Source organism: Meriones unguiculatus, chromosome 6 (assembly GCF_030254825.1).
Source record: "Meriones unguiculatus strain TT.TT164.6M chromosome 6, Bangor_MerUng_6.1, whole genome shotgun sequence".
Taxonomy (NCBI): Eukaryota; Metazoa; Chordata; class Mammalia; order Rodentia; family Muridae; genus Meriones; species Meriones unguiculatus.
The window spans coordinates 71036023-71056348 of NC_083354.1; the positions used below are offsets into that span (position 1 = coordinate 71036023).

The 20326-nt window shown below is 45.6% G+C and overlaps 1 protein-coding gene and 1 long non-coding RNA gene across 2 annotated transcripts in view; one reads left to right on the top strand and one right to left on the bottom strand.

Annotated features, from left to right (window-relative positions):
* Arhgef28 (Rho guanine nucleotide exchange factor 28) overlaps nucleotides 1-20326 on the bottom strand; it is a 281915-nt gene that overhangs the window by 244067 nt on the left and 17522 nt on the right. The gene's annotated exons all lie outside the window — the stretch shown is intronic.
* LOC132654523 (uncharacterized) lies at nucleotides 13046-18327 on the top strand. Its single transcript, XR_009592155.1, has 3 exons — nucleotides 13046-13118; nucleotides 14515-14664; nucleotides 18224-18327. It is a non-coding gene; the product is annotated as an uncharacterized LOC132654523 (long non-coding RNA).

Here is a 20326-nt window from a genome sequence, read left to right on the forward strand (position 1 = left end):
ACTACATAATAATACCATTGGTGTGTTCTCTAGGGAAGTAGTACATAATTTCCTGTTTTCAAAAGGATCTACGAGATAAAATTCCTATTTGACTTTACTTAGATATTACTAACCCATTTTTAAGTCAAATAGAAAGGCAGTATTATTCTTACATGACACTTCAAAAATACTGTTTAGAAATGCGCAACCTGTGTGTATCCCATTAGAATGAATGGCTTTATTGTAGGGCATGGAGGCGCTTTGTTGGTATTCCACACCAAGGGAAGCCAAAGAAAAAGGCTTTGTTTTCCCAGACAGTCTTGATGTGGACAAGTAGGTGAGCTTACCATTGTGTAAGCTCCAAAACACACATTGCCTCACGAGGCAGGTGAAACTTGGGCCTTTCCCCTCTGTGGCATCAGCTCATACTAAGCCCTCAGACCCAAATGCCCCTTCCTCAGCTCATGCTTCTATGGCTCAAATGTCACTATGCCTCTCGAACAACACGAGCTCCTATGTTGAAAGCCTGGATTTTCCCCCACCCAGGGGTGTGTGTGTGTGTGTGTGTGTGTGTGTGTGTGTGTGTGTATACAGAACAGAGGGGATGAACGGAGAGAAGGAACAGGAACTAAGAGCTGTGCTCAACAGAGCCTGAGGGGACAGACGTCAAATAAAGACATATGCTATGAACTGAACTAACTCTGTGTTCCGGAAAACACAACCCAAAAAATGAACAGGGAGTGCAGATTCGTGCACAACAGACTCACAGTCAGTGTTGATTGGCTACTTCTCGACACAATATTAGCCCTGTTAACTTTCACCTCAGTCCCCGCTCAGATCACATATCCATACGCATACGCACAGACATGCTTCTCCCTATCTGGCCTCCTACTTGCTATTTATTATTTTCATATTATGCACAAAAGTGTTGGCCTGTGTGTATGTATGTGCACCATGTGTGTGCCTAATGCCCACAGAAACCAGAAGAGGGTGTCAGAGGCCCTGGAAGTAGAGTTACAGATGACTGTCAGCCTCCATGTGGGTGCTGGGAACCGAATCCCATCCTCTGTAAGAACAGCAAGTTCTCTTAACCACAGAGCCAACTCTCTGGCCATTAAGCTCCCACTCTTTCTGCATGATTGTTAACAGAGTGGCATGATCTAGGTTAATATGACAATAGGTCCTTACTGTTAGCTCACAAATCTTGATGCCCTAGCCCACTTCCAGGTTGCTTCAGCACCTATGATGTCATCATTGGTCGCTGCTGCCAGGGACTGGGATAAAAGGACCTCTCTCTCTCTCTCTCTCTCTCTCTCCCTACCTCCATCCAATAAATCTCATTCATATCACATCTGTTATATGTGGCATTCTAAGTATTTCCTAACACTTATGGGCATAAGGTCTTGGTTTATCCCTACCAGTATACCATGACTCAAAAGGGAACCCAGCAAAAAAGTTGCAGCTTAGTTCAGAAGATCAGGCCTCTTGACTAACTTACAGAAGCCATGCAATTTTCTGAGGACATGCACACATGTGTCTGTGGGGATGGAGAAGGGGTACAGCTCTGTATATACCACAGACTTGGCTACTTACGTAGTCCTGTAAATTTAGATTGCACATCTGTGGAAAAAATGCCATCATAGACGGGAGCTAATCTAGCACTTAGTAAAACACAGATGTGACCAGAACCTCCCAAGATGCCAAGGAAAACTCAGACCAAGTGGCTGATTTATGGGTCAACAAACAATAGCACCAGTTCCAGAAGACAGCCATGGTCTGCTTCTCTGATGTGAGGCCATGATGTGCTGTGACCAAAAAAGTCATCTTTACCTTTTTAACTATGTTAAAAGAATAAAGATTTAATTAAAATTTTAAAACGGTGATTCCATCTGTATGAGGTCAGCACACTCTGGACAGAGAAATCATTTTTTTATTGTGCAAGTAACATCTTCATCAGCTGCTCAGAGATCAGGCCTTTTCCAGGAGGAGGACTTGCTTTTTACCTCTGCACCCAGACCCTGTGCCCCAACCTGCTACCAGCTCTCTGTTCCCATGTGGGTGCCATTTGTTCCTAGTTGCCGGAAGGTACTTCCTTCTTCTCTGGCAAGTTCAAATCCTCCTTCCCTCCTCCCTCTCCTCAGCTAAAAACCCCAGGGTGAGGGAAACAAAGGCCCTGACCCCAGGAAGTCAGGATTCTCCTGGAGCAGGTCCACAAGAGAAAGCCAGGATTTAGAGAACTTTAAAAAGAGGCACTGCTTTCTGAGCAGGGAACCCAGAGGAAACATGGATTAAAATGCCAGAAAATAATTAAAAATACACACCAAAATGAAAGGGAATACTACCCGGCAGGTGAGGTTTATAGGATGACCTGAGAGGAACTTGTTCTTTGTGTGGCTCTCCTTTCTGCCATATTATAGACTAAATAACCTCAGGGTCTCAGAACATTAGCTAAACTATCTCAAGAACTACTTTAAATGAGTAATTGAACTCTTCAAAACTGTAAGGAAGTTCTTCAATGGCTGTAAACACTCACAGAAAAATAACATAGGAGTTTATGACTAAGAATCTTTTCCTGAAGACTTGTGGTGGTTCCAACAGCCCAGAAGAGCAGTTTTTTAACAGGCTTTTAACCTTAACTCATGTGTGACTGGGACTGAAAATTGAAAGTCCTGCATGGGGCAGGACTCACCATAATTAACAATAATACAAGACAAAAATATGGCAATGAGTTAAAGGAAAGGAAATAAATGATTTTCCCAGCCTGAGTTCTAAGTCTGAAAGATCCCCTCAAGTTTTCACTGGAAAATTAACACGCAACATGGTCCTACACCACAGTCACAACCACGGACAACTCGGAATCCCAAGGTACCCACAGTTAGCATTGCTAGTATTTAGGCAGCCTGCTTCTGGGTTGCCTAGCAACCTATGCTGCCATCATGTGTCACCTGCCAGGTAGTCACACCTGGTAGGTGCAGTTCAACTGCACAGAAGATATAAATGGACCTCTGTCTCTTACCCTCCCCCTTTCTCTCATTCTCTCACTCTCTCTCACTTGCTCTCTTGCTCTTCTTTTCTTTTGCTTTCTCCCCTTTCTCTGTAGGGGTACCCCCTCCCCTCCTCCATCATGTCTCGCTCTCTCCCCTCTCTCTCTCCATCTCCATCCAATAAACCTCTTTCATATAATATCTGGTGTGTGAAACACCATTTCAAGCACCTCCTGGGGTGAACACAATTTAAAATTATAATACACTCAACAAAAATCTCCATTTCCAAAAGATAAGACAAATGGTAAAAATCAGTCCTTTCCGAACCAAATGTCAAATAATAGATCAACCGATCAGCCTATATAAATCAATAGATTTAAGTAAAGATGCTTTGAAAACATTTTTAAAGTTAAATAGAATATCATCCAGAAAGATGAGGTCAAGATGACTAAGTTGCAAAGAAGACTTCAGAAAAAAAAGACAGTGTTTAAATTTTCATTGACTTAGTCAAATAGAATGACAAGTTATTCTATTTAAATAAAAGTCAATTTTGAATCTTAAGAATTTTGAATCTTAAGAAATTAGCCAGAAAACAAACAAAAAACAGCAAGAACTTGAAAATATGAAAAAGATAAAGATCCATTAGGAAAAAAATAGAGAGAGAGAATAAGCCCAATATACTTTAGATAGGAGTTCCAGACTAGGAGTGTAGACAACAACAACAAAAAATTGTTGTCTTTTATAATTTCTATGAATTGACAAAAGACAATTTCTCAGATTTTCAAACTATATTAGCACCACAAATACACCAAAACAAAAAAATCTTAGACAACTTGCAGAGTAAATTTCATGTGATTTCATTTCAAACATTATGTGTGATTTCATTTTAGTAAATAATATGTTAGATGATGACCAGGAAAAACATAGAAGTGGATGTGGTGTCACTCACCTTTAATCCCTGAACTTGGGAGGCAGAGGCAGGAGGGTTGGCAGTTTGAGGCCACTCTAGGCTACATTTTGAGACTGAAGCAGGAAGGAAAAAAAATAGAAAAATATCAAAAGAATCAATGCTTATCCTTGACAATATGGACTTGCAGGGAGGGACACGGATGTAACAAGCCTTTAAAAGGTATCTCTATTGTTTGATTTGTGATGGTCACATATTTTACCTGTTAATTCTTTTAAATGTTAATTTTAAGTAGTTTCTAATTTCAAAACAAAGAATAATGTAAGTACATGTTTATTACGTAGTTTCTTTTTAAGTTTGTATTTATCTTCTATCTTTTTAAGAAATTAAACTACCACAAAACAAAAAAACAAATTGCCAACCTTGACTGCACTTTGTAAGCCTTGTTCTTCAAGACTTTTGACTCCTTATCTGTAAAAATGGTGTCATGGCATCTATTTTACAAAGCTGCACAGAGGAACAAAGTAGATGCTGCAGGTATATGTCTGTGGCAGTGCAGTGTTCAGGCCTTGCTGGAAGGCAAACCCCTCCCTGTTCTCACACACCGTCCTCTGAAATTGTGTGCACCAGAAATCCGCCTTTTCCTCAAAGCCTTTCACCATTACACCTCATCAGCCTCCTCTGCCTCCTGGTGTCTCCTCTTCTTTGGGGAGAGAACTGTTCCTTTGATCATTTCTCTTCACATCATTATATCAAACATTCCCAACTGACCAGATCCAAACTGGTCCTCTCTTACTAAAGCCCCTAGTCATATTAAATGTAGTAGCAAGCTAGGGTGTAGTGCTGGCCTAAAGATACTGGGCCTCTCTGGCTCAAAATCCTAACTGAAACTGACTCCTCCCCAACAATACCCACACTCCTTTGTTACTTCTTCATTCTAATCCGGCACTCCAGGTACCATCCCCACCACCATCTCCAACTCTATTCTAAGAACTCATTAAGGGATGACCTGGGCATATAACTCCCACCTATAATCCATCCTGAACACTAATGCCAGGTTCAGCACTCAGCTTTCAAAGTAGTTGTTTTCCACCCTTTATTCTTCTAATGAAAAACAAACAAACAAACAAACAAACCCCCAGTCACCATTAGCCACATAAATCCTCATGTGGCCAAGACTAGTGATCCACGTGTCCCCCCATCCATGCTCTACAAAATTCATCCAGGTGCGGCCTGTCACCTCCATGAGTCCTTCCTTGCCTAGTCTGATACTGCAGCATGTGACATCAGAGGTTGAATCTTAGCCCAAACACCCTTTCACTCTATGACTTTGATCTCCCTCACCTCCTTCACAGTACCTTCTGCAAGGACCACATGAAACCCAGGAGGCAACATGCCTGGAGAAGTGCTGACCCCCTGAAGGCACTCAGCAAGTCCCTGGGCCCGCCCCTTCTCTCTTCATCTTCCCAATGATGGCATCTTTCCTCTGTCCTGAAACTTAGCCATCCGCTGCCCCAGCTCTGTTTGCTAATTGCTCACCTCATCTTCCAACTCCATTCTTCTTCTAGGATCCTTCAATGTTCTCTATACCTAGCAAAGCTGACACAGGAGAGTAAGCCTAGTCAGTAGATTCTGTGACAAAGACTAGAGGACAATGGCGATTGTGTGAAAACATCAAAAGTCTTTAATAATATTTGGACAGCTGCTGGGTATCAGGATATTTTATATTATATATTATACCATTGAGCAAGAGAAGCAAAACTCCCAGAATTTCTAAGGTTTACAATGTACTGATAGGCAATAAATAGCATCTAAAAAGCAAGTGTTGCAACACATTGAAAGGTGGCAGGAGGGAATAAAAGGCAGGGGAGATTGACAAGGGTGGAAGTAGGTGCCATTTTAAATACAACTGTTGAGGAAGGCCAGCAGGGGACAGCTGTGCAGACGGGTGGTCTGAGCTCTGGAAAGCTTGGGTGTGGCATGAACATGTGCACAGAGCTTCAAGAAAGCCAGATACCTGAAGCAGAGGGAATAGAATCAAAGGAAGATGAGGACAGCAAAGAGTGGAGGCCAGTCCCGTAAGGCCAAACCAGTCACCCTGAAGCTATAGGCTTCTTTTGGAGCCCGAGGAGCCACCCGTGGTTTTGAGCTGAGGAATGACATGTGCTAACATACATATTCTAACCACATGTTAACCACTGCGCAGCAGGACGGCTGAGAGGGGTCACGGGTAAAGCAGGTGACTTGCTGGAGACCACTGCTGTGACCCAACAGAGAGGGTAACAGCTTCAGAGGGGACGTGGTGAGGCAACTGTGAAAAGTAGCCAGCTTTGGACACGTGCTGCAGACAGCTGCTAAGATGTCCTGACAAACTGGGAGAGAAATTGGAGGGAAAGGAGAGACAGCTGTCCCTCTGAGCTTGAAGTCTGAGGGAAGCAAGAAGCAGCTACCAGCAGCCATGGGGGTGATGTAGGTGGTACAGAGCTGAGCATGGAAACCAAGAGCTTGGCTGCAGAGGTTGTGAGTCTGAGAGACAAGCAGAGCTGTCCCAGAGGCATGAGACACACATGAGCTTTACCCATGAAGCTTTTTGATCAGAACTCTAGTAGGAAAGAGAACAAGGCTAAGAGAAACAGAACCTGGCCGGTTCTGAGGGAAGATGTCCACAGCCACAACAGGGCTTTTAGAAACTAAAACACTGACACACCCTGATGACAGCAAACAAGATGGACGGAAACAACTCGAGGATGGGAAACCACCTGGCCATTTCGCAAGAAACCTCCTCTCACAGTTCAATTCTCCAGTTAGAATTTGGCCCACTAGGCTATTTTCCTTGGAAATCATGGTCATCTTACAAATAAAAATGAATTCAAATTTTCTAGTGGTCAAGAATGAGGATCTAAGTATAAACAGAGCAACTTAAATCAACCCTGGCTCCTGGTGACCTTTGCCCCCAACACTGTTTCTCAATGTGCAATCACTCTCTTGGGAAAGATGCTTCCCCTGCCTACATGCAGGCTTTCTGGAGAGTTAATGGGTGCCTGCATATTAAACTCCACGAGCTACTCAAATAAAGGGACAGTGAAACTGGTTGAGAGGTTGAGAGGTTCTGCTTTCTTACAGACCCCACTGAAGTTCAGGTGGGATGGTAACACAGGCCTGTAATCTCAGCACTCGGGAGACAGGAGGGTTATGAATTAAAGGCCAGCATGGACTCGATGCAAAGACCCTGTCTCTAAAATTTTAGAAATGTCAAGGGCATGATTCTTTGGTGATATTCTTATCCAGGGTGCACAGGCCTTGGCCTCAATCCCCAGCACTGAACAAAACAGGTAACTGGAGATTAAGATAGCAAAAGTTCTCTTTTACTTGCCTATGGAGGGAAAACGAGACGGCACTTGAAGTATAATTATGAAATTATCTCTTAAGATAAAAATGCAATGTTAATCAAGTCCAGACCATTAAAAAGTCACTGAAAATAAATTTAAAAGCTGTCACTCTAGGAATGCTCACGGGTTAAATGTGCTGACCTGTGAACCATAATTAGGCCGAACCTCTAGTCGTACAAGCTAGAAGCATGACAAAACCCAGAGAGAAAACACAGACCTTTGTCCAAGAGCTGTAGAATCGAGCACATTGTAAGTGCCACCCATGAAAAGAGCCTTGTTGAAGGCGTCTTCTCTCTTATTTTCCACGTGCTGTCCAACTCCATTCAAATGGTGACAATTAGCATTGAAATGAGTAGGCCACTGTACAGACGCTGTTCATAATTCACAGAGATGAGTTTCCTGGCCCAATGGGACTGGACATCAGTATTCAAGCAATCTTGCATTTCAATTAGTTCCTGCATCAGAACATGCCACGGACCAGAAGAACACAGAGCCTAGAGAAAAAACCTCTTCCTCTGACAAAGGAATGGCATTCGGGGATTACTGTGCACAGGGGCTTTTACACACATCAACAATGTTTTTTTATCTTGGGAAACAAAAGCAAATGATGGCCAGAAAATTATCAAACAACCTAGAGGGTAGGACCAGCCAGGAGTTGGAAAGGGCACCGCGGTTAGCCTGAGTCTGTACAGATGTTAATGGATTCGCTTCAACAGCATTTCACAGAGTGGCCCCACTGTGGATACTTGAGACAAGAGTCCACACATTCCCCAGGGTCAGGGAGTCCACATCTCTCATCTACTAACGATGCATGAAAAATTCCGGATTTCATCTCTGTGTTTACCACCCACTGTCACTAATTCCCACTGGTCTCCCCACTTTCAGCCCCCGTTCACTCTAGTCCTTGTAGCCCCAGAGCAAAGATGCTCATCCTGAAAATGCTGCCCTCATCTACCATCTAGCCCCGTCCCCTTCTAAGTCCTTCACTGGCTCCCCACAGCCCAGAGAGCAAAGGCCTCCTAGCCTCCCTGTGTTTGAGAGAGCCTCTTCAGGGCCTCAGCCATGCCTCCTTCTTTTCTTCTCCATAGTGGATCCTGGCTTCTTTTCCTTTCCTTTGTTAGCACCTGGGTGTTCCCTTTGGGAAATCCTCCATGTGTATAGCTTTAACAGGAAGTAGAATCCCATGGGATTTTCTCTGCCCTATGCCAGTAGAGCCAGTAGCTGGAACATGGCTAGCATGCTTTAGCAGGGTCCTCTCCTAAACAGTTGATTTAATTACCAAAGTTTGTTTATATTGTTTGCAGCCACCAACTATGGCTAAGTCACTCTGCAGCTCCTATATTCAATAACAAACCAGCCATCCCACCTATGGTGACCAATTCGGTATCCCCCAAACACCACCTGTACACTGCCACCCCTGTGACATCTTCCTGGAAAGCAGAAGCAAGGGGGGCGATGCTCTGAGGAGACACGCTTGAGTCAGAGATGCCAATCCTAGCTCAGAGGCGCGGCGCGGGATCTCAGAAGAGACTGGATGGGATACTCAGTCTCGACAGACAGACACAAGTTAGCCATACCAAAGGAAAGGACAGAGGTGGCTCAAGAGGGCAGACATGTCCCATCACATATATGACTGTGAACAGAATGTTCCCGCCCATGAAGCTGTGTGTAAAATGTAAGACGAAGGGCTGAGAGACTAGAGATGTAAGCAAGGCCCACTCACTGTGAACATCCTGAAGTTAGAGTCTCTGAAGAAATCTAACGTTAGATCTCCAAAGTCCTGAGAGATCCCAATTCTGCTTTCCATAATTAGCTCTTGGAAATCTCTAGTATCCACTTTTAACACATCTGTAGTATTTCGCTCACCTCCATAAAATATGATGAAGTATTAAGCCAAGACACATTCTTCAGTAGACCCATTCCAGAAGATCTTACTTTGTAGATATGGCCCCCACAAAATCTATGCCATCACATTCCTGAGAGGGAAGTAGAAAGAGCTGCAGCTCATCTATGTCAGTGGTTTTCAACCTTTCTGATGCTGAAATATTTTAACATAATTCTTCATGTTGTGACCTGCAACCAAAACATTGTTCTCATTGCTATTTCATAAGTATAATTTGCCACTGTTATAAATCGTAATGTAAATATCTGTGTTTTTCCATGGTCTGTAGGTGACCCCTGTGAAAAGATCATTGGACAACCCCCTCAACCAGCCCCCAACCTGACGCATGGGATCACATCCCACAGGTTGGGCACCACTGATCTAACTGACAAGTTCAAAAAAGAACCAGTTCAAGGAACTCATGCCCCCTGAGATGAAGGCTCCCAGGATCTGCCTCTGGCAAGAAGTGTGCCTGTGAATGAGTTAACCTCATGAAGCCTTCGTCTCCTGGGCGGGTGGTGAATCAGGTGTGGAAAGCTTCTGGTGTGGGCCCTGATGGTGAATTACTCTATCCTGTAAGGAGCAGTTACTCTAAGGCGGAAGGTGAGTCCCTTCCACACTAAGGCACCGCCACAGAACTGATGCCAACCCTGAAAAAATCACCGAATCACTTGCAAACTCAGTTTCCCACCTGTCAAACTGCGGTGGCCACCATTCCTAGCCATGGGAAAAGTGCTGAGACGGACCTAAACTTTAAGGGAGCCGAGATGCATTCAAATATTATCAGCAAGTGCTTGTGTACTTACGACTGACCTTCTGGGAGACCAGTTTCTGACACCACCTTTGAATTTCCAGTTCAACCACTTTCCTCACGCCCTTCACAAACCCACAAAGACTCTTCATTGCTCACTGTGCCTCTGAAATCCGTTTGCCTTCCAGCCTTCTTATCCTGGCCCACTCTGCTTCGCTGTGTAAGTGCCATTTCCTCCTGGACCCAAATGCTCACACTTTTCAGCACCTGCCTCACCTCCCACTCTTACACTCTAGTCCTGCTTTTCTCTCTCCCTTCCTCCTTCCCTGTACCTCCCTGTCGCCTCCCCTCTCCCACTCCACAAGCAGATCCTGAACCTTAGTGCACGTCTTCTCCCGCAGGGAGCCCCAGAAGTTAAGCATTCTCTCTGAACGGAGGACTCCCGGATCCCCAGCCAAGCTTCCAGGTGAGATTCTCGACTTGGCTAACATCTCTGCTTCCTTCCTCCTCCTGTTATCTTAAGTAGGTAATAGGCTGCTGAAGGGAGAAGATCTTATCACCATTTATATCCCTGGCCCCGGCCAGTTGAGAATAGTTCAGACAACACGGAAGAGCACTGGGGGCCTCAGACCTCTTTGCAGCCTTGTAACCTGTATCCTCAATTCACCTCCACAACCTGCAACAAGCACTCATTCTGTGCTTAACGCCAAAGGGAGTGGTGGGGACAAGTCTGCAGGTCTCCAGGCCAGTGAGACAAAAGCAGCAGGACAGCAAGAGCGGCAGGCTGGGCTCCAGGTGGCTACAGCATTAAATGTGGACACAGTTAAAGAATAAAGTTGCCTTTTCTCTAGTAGGAACTGAAGTACAAATTCAGAGAAGATGCACTTCACAGATTATGAAACAAGAAAAAGTTAGGAAAAGGCTAGAAGTCCCTCAGTAAGAACAGTAATAGATAGAGTTATGCAATCCCTGAAAAAAAAACTGATCGGTTTTGACAGGTGTTTAACGGGAGAAAGCCCACTGACTTCAGGTTTGCTCTGCATCAGGCTATTCTGTATATCAATGTCTTATAAAGCGACAGCAATGAGGGTGGCTTGGAAGAGAACTTTTAACACTCTACAAAACCTCTACCAGCTTCCCAAAACATACGATCCAAGCAGCAGTACAATCTACAAAGCCACACAATCTACAAAGCAACTCGGGAGCTTCCTTTCTGGGGCAAGAGCTTCCGCTCCATTCCTGCTCTCTGCAAGACCTGGAGTCGCCTCTGAAAGTGTGGTCACCATTTGCTCTACACAGTAATCCAGAGCATGTTATTATTCCCTTCTGAATGAGAGAACAGTGAGTGCTAAGTCACCAAATGAAACTTGATCCCGCTCAGAATTTAACCCAGCCTGTCTCACTCAGAGCTCACAACTAGGCTACACCACTAAGAGCGTCTCCTTCTTAGTCCCAATCACGCTGTTATATCAGACTATTAAAGGCTCCATGTGTGTCAACAGATCAGTGCTGAACCCTTGTGAAATATGACCCAGTTCATTGTCACTCCCCTAACCACCTCAGACGGAATGGCAGCTTTGTCCTCCAAAGCCACTTTGTCCTTTCTGAACAGTTGAATTTCCAACATTGGTTCTGCCAACCACTCATTCCCGTAACACCCTTCCGAAGACAAGCTTCCCATGAGTGTATGAGAAGACTACATGAACAGAACCCTCAGAACACTCAGAGCCCTCCTGGTGGCCCTGTAAGCGAACCGTCTGAAGACCTAAACCAAGCCAACACACCGTGGGAGAGCTGCCTACAAAACCCACTTAACTTACAACCTCAGCCAGGGTCTCCCCCACCCGCTAAGGTTGGCCATGGTGCCTAGGGGAGTGAGGGGTTCCCGTTCAGGCATTTCAAGAGGATGCTTCCCCTGCAGCCTGCTGGAAGCCTCATCCACATGCTTGTCTCCACCCACAGAACCCTGGGAGCAGGGTGCCCAACTCAGAGTGAGGAATGGTGCCTGAGCAGAGGCCACAGCAATCCCCACTTCTCCACAGGCGGGGATGTCTCTCCATCTCCTTTTCCTGCCACCACTGTCTCTTCTGTGACCCCTTGAGCAGCAAAGGAACAGCTTGGTGTCAGCTTCTCAATGTCCCTGCTACTCCTCAAACGAACACATACTCCAGTCTGGTATTTCCCAGGTATTTTATCTGTTAGTAAGGAGTAGAAGCATTTAAGAGAAAATAACAAGCAAGGGTTCCTTAAAAAGCCTTAAAAGGTCAGGCTGAAACACCATAACTTAATCAAGTTAACTGGGACTCAGAGAAGGTTGGAGGAGCTGACAGCTGACTTCATTTTACTCATTAGGAATATGTCTTCAGGCAAATAACTTCTTTCTAAGCTTTCAATCTCTGGTTTTCGTGTGCCTCTGAGTTTAATAAAATAAGAGGGTTGAACTACTACATGTCGGCTATAGCTTCCTAATCTTAAAGGGAATCACAGTAAACGCTCTCCCAACACCTGGAACGTATGGGTCTGAGATTGCTGGCCTCTTGCTGTACCCTGCCAAGTGTGGCGGTACCTGCTGTCATCCCAGAGGGATTGTGAGTTTGAGGAGAGACTGACTGTAAGAATCAAAAGAAGAAGGGGAAGGCAGGGGAAAGGAAGGTGGTCTTTATTCCCATCAACATCCTCCCCACTCTACAGCCCTCTCCACGCCTCCCCCAATCCTGCCACTACTACATATATAAAACCACATATGCAATATTCCTGAACAGGACCACATAACAGCTGAAGGCTGAGGGCCTAGCTCCACACACAGATGCTAGCAACTCATTAGCTTGTGACTAGGCAAGGCACAAGTACAGTGGGGATCAAAACCGTGCCTGCACGTCTAGAAACAGGTGAGCAGCAAGCACAGCGCCCCTAGCAAGAGGTTGGCTCATGGCTCCGTCAATGCAGTACTGGTGAACGTTACTCTCGTAACATCATGCTCCTCAAGTTGCTACGATCCAATGGGCAGAGACACATCCCAAAGCCGCCTGTGGGAGGAAGAGCATGCTTCTGTTTGCAGGAGGGGCTGAAAGGAAAGAAACCATTGCTGGAAGAGCGAGCAACTGTCCTTTTCTGCCCCTCACTCGCTCGCTCCTGCCTGTTTTGTAGAAAAACGGCTGTGACGTCTCAGGAACCAACACAGACAAGCTATTACTTCAGCTACCTGACTATGAGAGATGCAAGACAGGTATGAGAGAGCATAACAGCCTGGGGCTTCTGTAACTGAACGTGTTTGGGGAACAGTCAGCTTCCACCTGATATAATGAGAAGCTATGTTCATGCTGTGTTTCATTCCAGGAATCACAGGTGACTCGTTCACCTGTCGACTTCTGGAAATACTGTTTTGGATATAAAATATCATCCATTCTATGACACAAAAGATTTACAATAATATTTCCTGGAATAATATTTTCCCCAAACACACTAAACAAGAAATCTCAACACGAGGGCCCAACGCAAATAGCCCTGCCCTGCTCCTTCACAGTTCACAGACAGCTGCAGTGAAAGCAAGACTCCCATTTTCAGGGAAATGCAGATGTTCTAGATCTACGTCATTATACTCTTCACATTGTCTGTAAGAACAGGGGATCATCTATTATATCAGAATGTGAGTGTCACACAAAAGCATCCCCAAATGTGTACAAATGGCAAGTTTAATGAGTAGAACAGAGAAAACACACACACACACACACACACCCCGAAAATCATTATGGTTCTAGATGCATATAGAGGAGGGGCCTACCGCATTTGTCTGAGAATGGTAAAAACAGTCGGGCTACCTTACTATTTATCTAAAACCTCCATTCAATCATTCCATCCATTCAACTAAGTATCAAGTAGTTAAAACATAGAAAACAGAAGGCAAGGGTGTCGCCAACCTTTGGGTCTCTGCCCAGTGAGAATGACAGACCACAGCAGACAACCAAATGCACACGATGCCCCATGCAAATGTCACATGCAGTACCATGCATGGGGTTAAGTGGGGGCATGTGGGAGCAGAGGCTACTCGGAGGAGAGATGACAGAGCTCGAGGTTCACCCGTTATCAATGTCCACCCTCATTTTAATGGCAGGATGTCCTCCATTTTAGCTCGGTTGTGGCCAACCAACTTACGTTTCAGTGTCCAGTATGGTAGCCTCTAGGCCTAAAGACTCTTGAGCACCTAGAATACGGCCTGTCATACATGTTGACATAATACTCGTTTAGCTGCATAGTCTCAAATATGCTCGTTATTTTACTTTTCACCTTTTAAATTTTAATGCCATTATTGGAAATTTTTAGACAGTAGGGGGTTTGTTTCTTCTTTGTGGGGATGAGGTCTCACTGTGTGTGTCACAGCTGGTCTCAAACTCACCCTTTCAAGTCAGCCTCTTGCCTCAGCCTCCAGAAGAGCCGAGATGACAGGGCATATGCTGCCACACGTGAAAATTTGAGCTTGCACACATGACTAACATTACATTTGTTTAGACAGTGCTGAGCTAAAGGCTACATCACAGCCTTCCCTGATGCGTGAGGAGGATGAAGTCATAGCTGGTGGGATGTGGACAGGAGCAGTATGTCTAACTCGGGCTACGCCCTCCTAGCTTCTTTCACTGTTCCTGATGGATGATGCAGATGTCCAGTGCTGAGCCAGCTGCAACCAAGCCAGTGAGCCACGTCAGTGACCCGGGAATGATGGCGTAATCTGTTGCCTGAGTATCTCAGGAGTGATCCACCCTGTTCTCCAGAAATCGGTAAGATTAGATAGTTATGTAAGAGAAGATTTTTATCTAAGTCTCTCTAAAGAAACCTAAACTGTATTCCAGTTAACACAGTGGGGCATGTGGGGTTGTTCCAAAAGGAGACAGTTCTTTTAAGGACAGCTTAAAGAGCGGGAGGTAGGCAGGGCAAGAGCCCAGCATGCTGCCACAAGGACCAGGAGCCACAGAAGGGTTATTCGAGGGAGAGAAGGAAAAAGGCCAGGACCAGCAGGTGCTACCATGAGCCCTTAAAGGGAGATAGGAGTACCCAAGAAGGCAGCCACAGAGCTGGGTCACATGCTGGAGAGCCTTGGATGGTGAGCAGAGGATCTTGATCTTCTGTCCCACAGGTGGAGGAGGGCTGCCGAGGGAGTCCCCAAGGACGGAACAGTCAGTTCTGTTTTGCAGGGATCTGTCTGGCATCTGTGCACAGTCTGACCTGTGGCTACAGCCGTATGACCTGAATAGAGCAGAAGTGAGGGCTCCCCAGTCAGATGTGGTGATACCTGTAACCCCAGCACTCAGAGCTGCATGTGACATTTGCATGGGGCATCGTGTGCATTTGGTTGTCTGCTGTGGTCTGTCATTCTCACTGGGCAGAGACCCAAAGGTTGGCGACACCCTTGCCTGCTGTTTTCTATGTTTTAACTACTTGATACTAGTTGAATGGATGGAATGATTGAATGGAGGTTTTAGATAAATAGTAAGGTAGCCCGACTGTTTTTACCATTCTCAGACAAATGCGGTAGGCCCCTCCTCTATATGCATCTAGAACCATAATGATTTTCGAGGCTGGGATGTTGTTTGTGTCACATTATATCATGACCAGCTTCCCCTGATACACACACACATACCAATGCTTAGAAGCAGCAGCAGAATGGAATCAAGGATACAGACTTCAGATAGGCATTCAGGGAGAATCCAATGATAACAGATGCCAACACCTAAGCCAGTAAACCTCTGCTGAGGGACCAACGCTGTCACGAGACTTGAAGCTTCTGCTGGAAGGAGCTCTTTCTTAACCCCAGCGTTAACCTTTCAGCACGCAGTGAGTGTGAGCAAGGCAACACGGATGCCACCGATACCACACCATACAGTCACCGCACCTCAGACTGCTTAAAGCACCCCACCTATCCTATTTCTTTGCTGCGTTTTCAGAGAAGTGATCGTGCACGTCAAAATACAAACCCATTCGAGTTTCATTCGAAATTAAAATCAGTCAAGATGAGGTTAAAGTCCAGAGCAGTTTCGTTGTCGTTTGGTTGGCTTGGTTTGGTTTTTGGCCAGGCAAAATTACTGGACTATGCTAACTTTACAGAAATTGCAGATTTGCTTCACCTGTCTTCTCTCTGAGGAGCTAACTAACCCCTTTTCTTTCCTTTATGTACCTACTATAATTGTGTGTTTATGGCACACATCTGCGATCTTGTGTGTGCCACGGGTGCGCGTGTGAAGGTTGAGGGACAGCGCCTGTGGTGCAGGTCTTTCCTTCCACCTTTGCTAGGGCTCCTGGGATCCAGGCTGTCGGGCTCGAGGGCCAGGAGTCTGACCTGCTTGCTGAGCCAGCTCCCCAGCCCATGGACTTCCTGACTCCCAATGAGACATGAGAAGACATCCATGCCTTCCCAATCTAAAACAAAACGACTCATATTTAGAAACCCTACACAAATGTCTTTTAAAAACATGAGCCAGGTACTTAAAGGCTCTGTTCTAGCTTCAAAGTGACCATAAAAATCTGAGCCACATTCTACCTCCCAGGAAGCCGAGGCTTAGGTGAAATGTTAGTAAGGGCTCTCTGCAAATGAATAAATGAATAAATTGTAAATGAATAAACTAAGTTTTATTTTCCAACACAGAAGGAACTCTACACAGAGAGTAACCTCGCTTTCTTGTGCAGAGAAGCAAGCTAATGGACAGAGGGAAAACAACAGAAACAGCTGTGATCTTTCTCTTCTTTTCCTTTCTTTCTTTTTTTTCCATTTTTAAAACAGAGTCTCACGTTGTAGCTCTGGCTAGCCTGGAACTCTGTGTATACCAGGCTGGTCTCCCACTCACACACAGTCTAGTACATTCCGCCTCCCAAGCGATGGGGTTAACTGCATCCACCACCAGGCTGGCCCACTGTGCCTTTTTCATTCAAAGTTTCCTAGCGGGTAAAAAAATTACCTATTTATTCCAGTAGGGTTTATTGTAAATTGTCAGGCCTCACTTGCCAAGGATTCTAATCCAGGAGATCTCAGTGCTCAGGGTTTATATTTTCAAGGCCCCCTCAAGGCTCAAAGGTTTGAGATCCACTTCTCTAAAACAGAAAACACCAGCCCAGATCATAGAGCCTAGTACACACAGTATCCCAGACAGCTGAACTCCATGCTGTGGATTCAAGCACACAGCAGGGCAAAGATTCCAGTTCGCACAAGCACTGTGGTTGCCCAGCTAGGAGCAGGCATGAAACAAGGCCACACAGACACCAGCGAGGTGCCGCCATCCTGTGAGTGTCACTGTGGAAACTGATTCACACACTGACTCCAGCAAAAGGGACAGATGGTGGGTGCCTGGCTCAGTCTCCAGGCATCCTGGAGAAGAGAGCTGTGGGGATGAGGGAGTACAGCGAGAAGGAAAGGCGCAAAGGAGAAAGGCGCACAGATGCAGAAAGGCTGGCTCTGCTGGGAGGCTCTGAAATCTGCTTCGCAGGATGCAGGCCAGAGAGGAGCAGGGTCTTGCAGGCCTGGCTAGCGAGAGGAGCATCTAGGTAGACAGCTGCCAGGTATGAAAGCCGCAGAGAGGAGCTGGCAAAGTCTGGAGCAAGGCTGAAGGGAACCTGGAAACGGGGGCTGAAGTTAGAAAGCCTTTACAGAAACCTAGAGAGAAATGGTGACATGGGGAACACAGCTGAAGCCACAGGAAGAAACCGGCAAAAAAAGAATAATAAACAGAACTTTCAAGTATTTTGAACTGAATTTCAATGTGAAGTGTGGTATTCAGGACCAGGAGACTCCTTAGTTTCAAATGCTCTTTAGGAAACAAGGCTAGGAAACTCACGCATCCCTCTTCCTGTTTCGGTGATTTGTGTTTTAAATACAAAGTCCCCAAGTGGCCTCACGGAGTCTTAGTCTTGAATTAGTCTTAGACTAATTCAAGTTTTGTCTCTGGTCCCTACTGCCATTGCCTATTTCACAGCAAACGTGTGAACACACAATTAATCTGTGTTCCCGAAATCACAGCAGTGCAGCCATGGTGAGCCTGCTGGATAACAAGTCTGAATTCACTCTGAGAACAAGCACGTATCCCGTGTGCGGGCTCAAGCGTGGAACCGGGAGTTAGCACACTTAAACCCCATCTCAGTCATAATGCGCGTCAAGGGACCCACGTTAAAATGGATGGTGGGAAGCTTCCACGGCCAACGTTAACCTGCAGCAGTGACTGCCCACAGTGGCCGGGTCTTCAGGCAGAGGCGTGCTTTGGAGCGCGGTAACTCTAGAAGCCAGTGCTGGCAGTGCTGGATCTTGACTAAAGGGACAAAGACTGGGTTTTAAAGTATTTACATCTTCTGCAGAAAACATCTTCTGTACGTGCTGTCTGTACCCTGGAGGTTGGGGGAAGGGAGCATGTGACGGCCCTTGTCCTTGGGAATGACAAGGGAAACTGAAGGACCCAGGGGACAGAATCAAGGTCAGTAATGAGCACGTACAGAGTGGAACAAAGGTGAACGGGATAAAACTGGGGGAGGAGCTCAATGGGAAATCGTGTCCAAGTGCACTTACAATGCCAGCGGCTCCTGGAGATTGTGAAGGTGTTGGGAACACAAGAACCAGGGCTCAGAGTTTGGGATCTAGTCAGAAGCTTCCCCTCTAAAACTTCACCTTAAACTTGGAAGTCATAACTGACCAACTGGACGGCAATTTGCCTGGTGGTGAAGACGGGTTTTGTTTTATTTTTAACTTGTATATTTTTCCTGGGAAGGTTTAAGAAAATTACATAGGCCAGATCATCAAGGACAGCGATCTCCCTTCACAGGGTGTGGCGAGTACAAAGATGAAGGGATATCTTTCCCTGTGAAGACAAATCTGAAAATGTGGCCTCGGTGGAAACTGCCAGGACCTTTTGCCTAGAGCAGATCCTCTTCAGGTCCCTGGAGCGTGAGGACAAGCTGGAGCCCCGCCGAGCCTTCCACAGCACCACCAGGGAAACAGGAAGGTGCTAGAATCCCACGGACATCAATAAACGAACCGTTGACCTAAAGCAGCTTTCCTAATCTCCCAGCTCGGTGGGACCCTCGTCTGAAACTTGGATGCACAGTAAGGTCATCAGAGGAAACAATGCTAACACACCTGTATGAATTAATGGCAACGTTACAGGACTGAGAGCTCTGCCATTTTCCTGCATGCTACGAAGCGCTAGATTTAGATTAGAGTCCAGAGTATTCCCAGGGAGAACAGCCAATGAGTGACCCGTAGTTCCATGATTCCCATCCAACTGCAGCCCTCCTCTCCACACAGCCCATCAGCTGTTGCTGAATGGACAGTTAAACCATGTTAGCTTTGTTTCTGTACTTCATTTTCATGGCTGTGTAGACGTTCACAGCCTATCCCGCAATAGGACACCATGCATGCCCAGAAGATACAGAAGGAAGAAGGGATTGTTTGGTTCTGTTGGTTTGTTTGTTTGTTTGTTTGTTTGTTTAATGTGCTAAAGAAGCAGAGTCTTGCTAGGGAGGAAGCGGAAATTTAAGACTCCAGAAAAATCGAAGTACACCAAGTCTTAAAATGTCTAACATAAGCAGAAAAAAAAAATATGTATATCATTGCTGCAACTGATATGATTCCAAACTCAACTGAAAGGGGCAAAAACGGGGCTTTCTTTCCCTTGTCTTTTTATAGGTACCCCATCCAACAGGCATCTTTCAGTCACCAGGTTTGAATTAAAAGAGACCAATACTTAGGAGCAGTGAGCTGATAGTGTGTGTGTGTGTGTCTGTGCATGTATGAATGCTCTTGCTTCTGGTGTGAGCACAGGCATCCATGATGTGCACAGAGGTCAGAGGATGACTCTGAGTGTCAGTCCTTGCCATCTCCCTTGTTTGAGACAGTCTGTTGTTCACTGCTCTATGCCCCAGGCTGGCAAACTCTCAGGAACTCTCCTGTCTGCCCCGCAACTCATCCTAAGAGCACTGGGGCTACAGACACACACTACCATGTCTGTCCTGGGGATCTGAACTCACTTCCTCATTATTTATGTGACAAGCATTTACCTACTAAGCCATCTCCCCAGACACCCCAAGAAAATATTTTTAATGGACAAAGAGGCAAGCATTGGCTAACTGTTTAACTGTGTTCTTCCCCACCCCTTCCCTAAACATGACAGAGGTGCTCACACCAAATGTCTTTGACAGTGAGTCATCTTCCCTACTAAAATGCTTCATGCATTAAGTAGCCTTAGACTGATTCTAAGTAGTGGAAGAAAACAGAAACACATCTTTGTGACCCTTCAGTATAGAACCAGGCAGTTCTAGAATGCAGTCACTCATTAGCCCTAATACACAACAGGCCTCATTCCAACTCTCTTCGACCCCCTAACTTGAATGGGCTCTGGTTGCAAAAGTGTTAAGATTAATAAGCAACTCAGGATCTTGCATAGAACCAACACAGCAGTCCCTGTC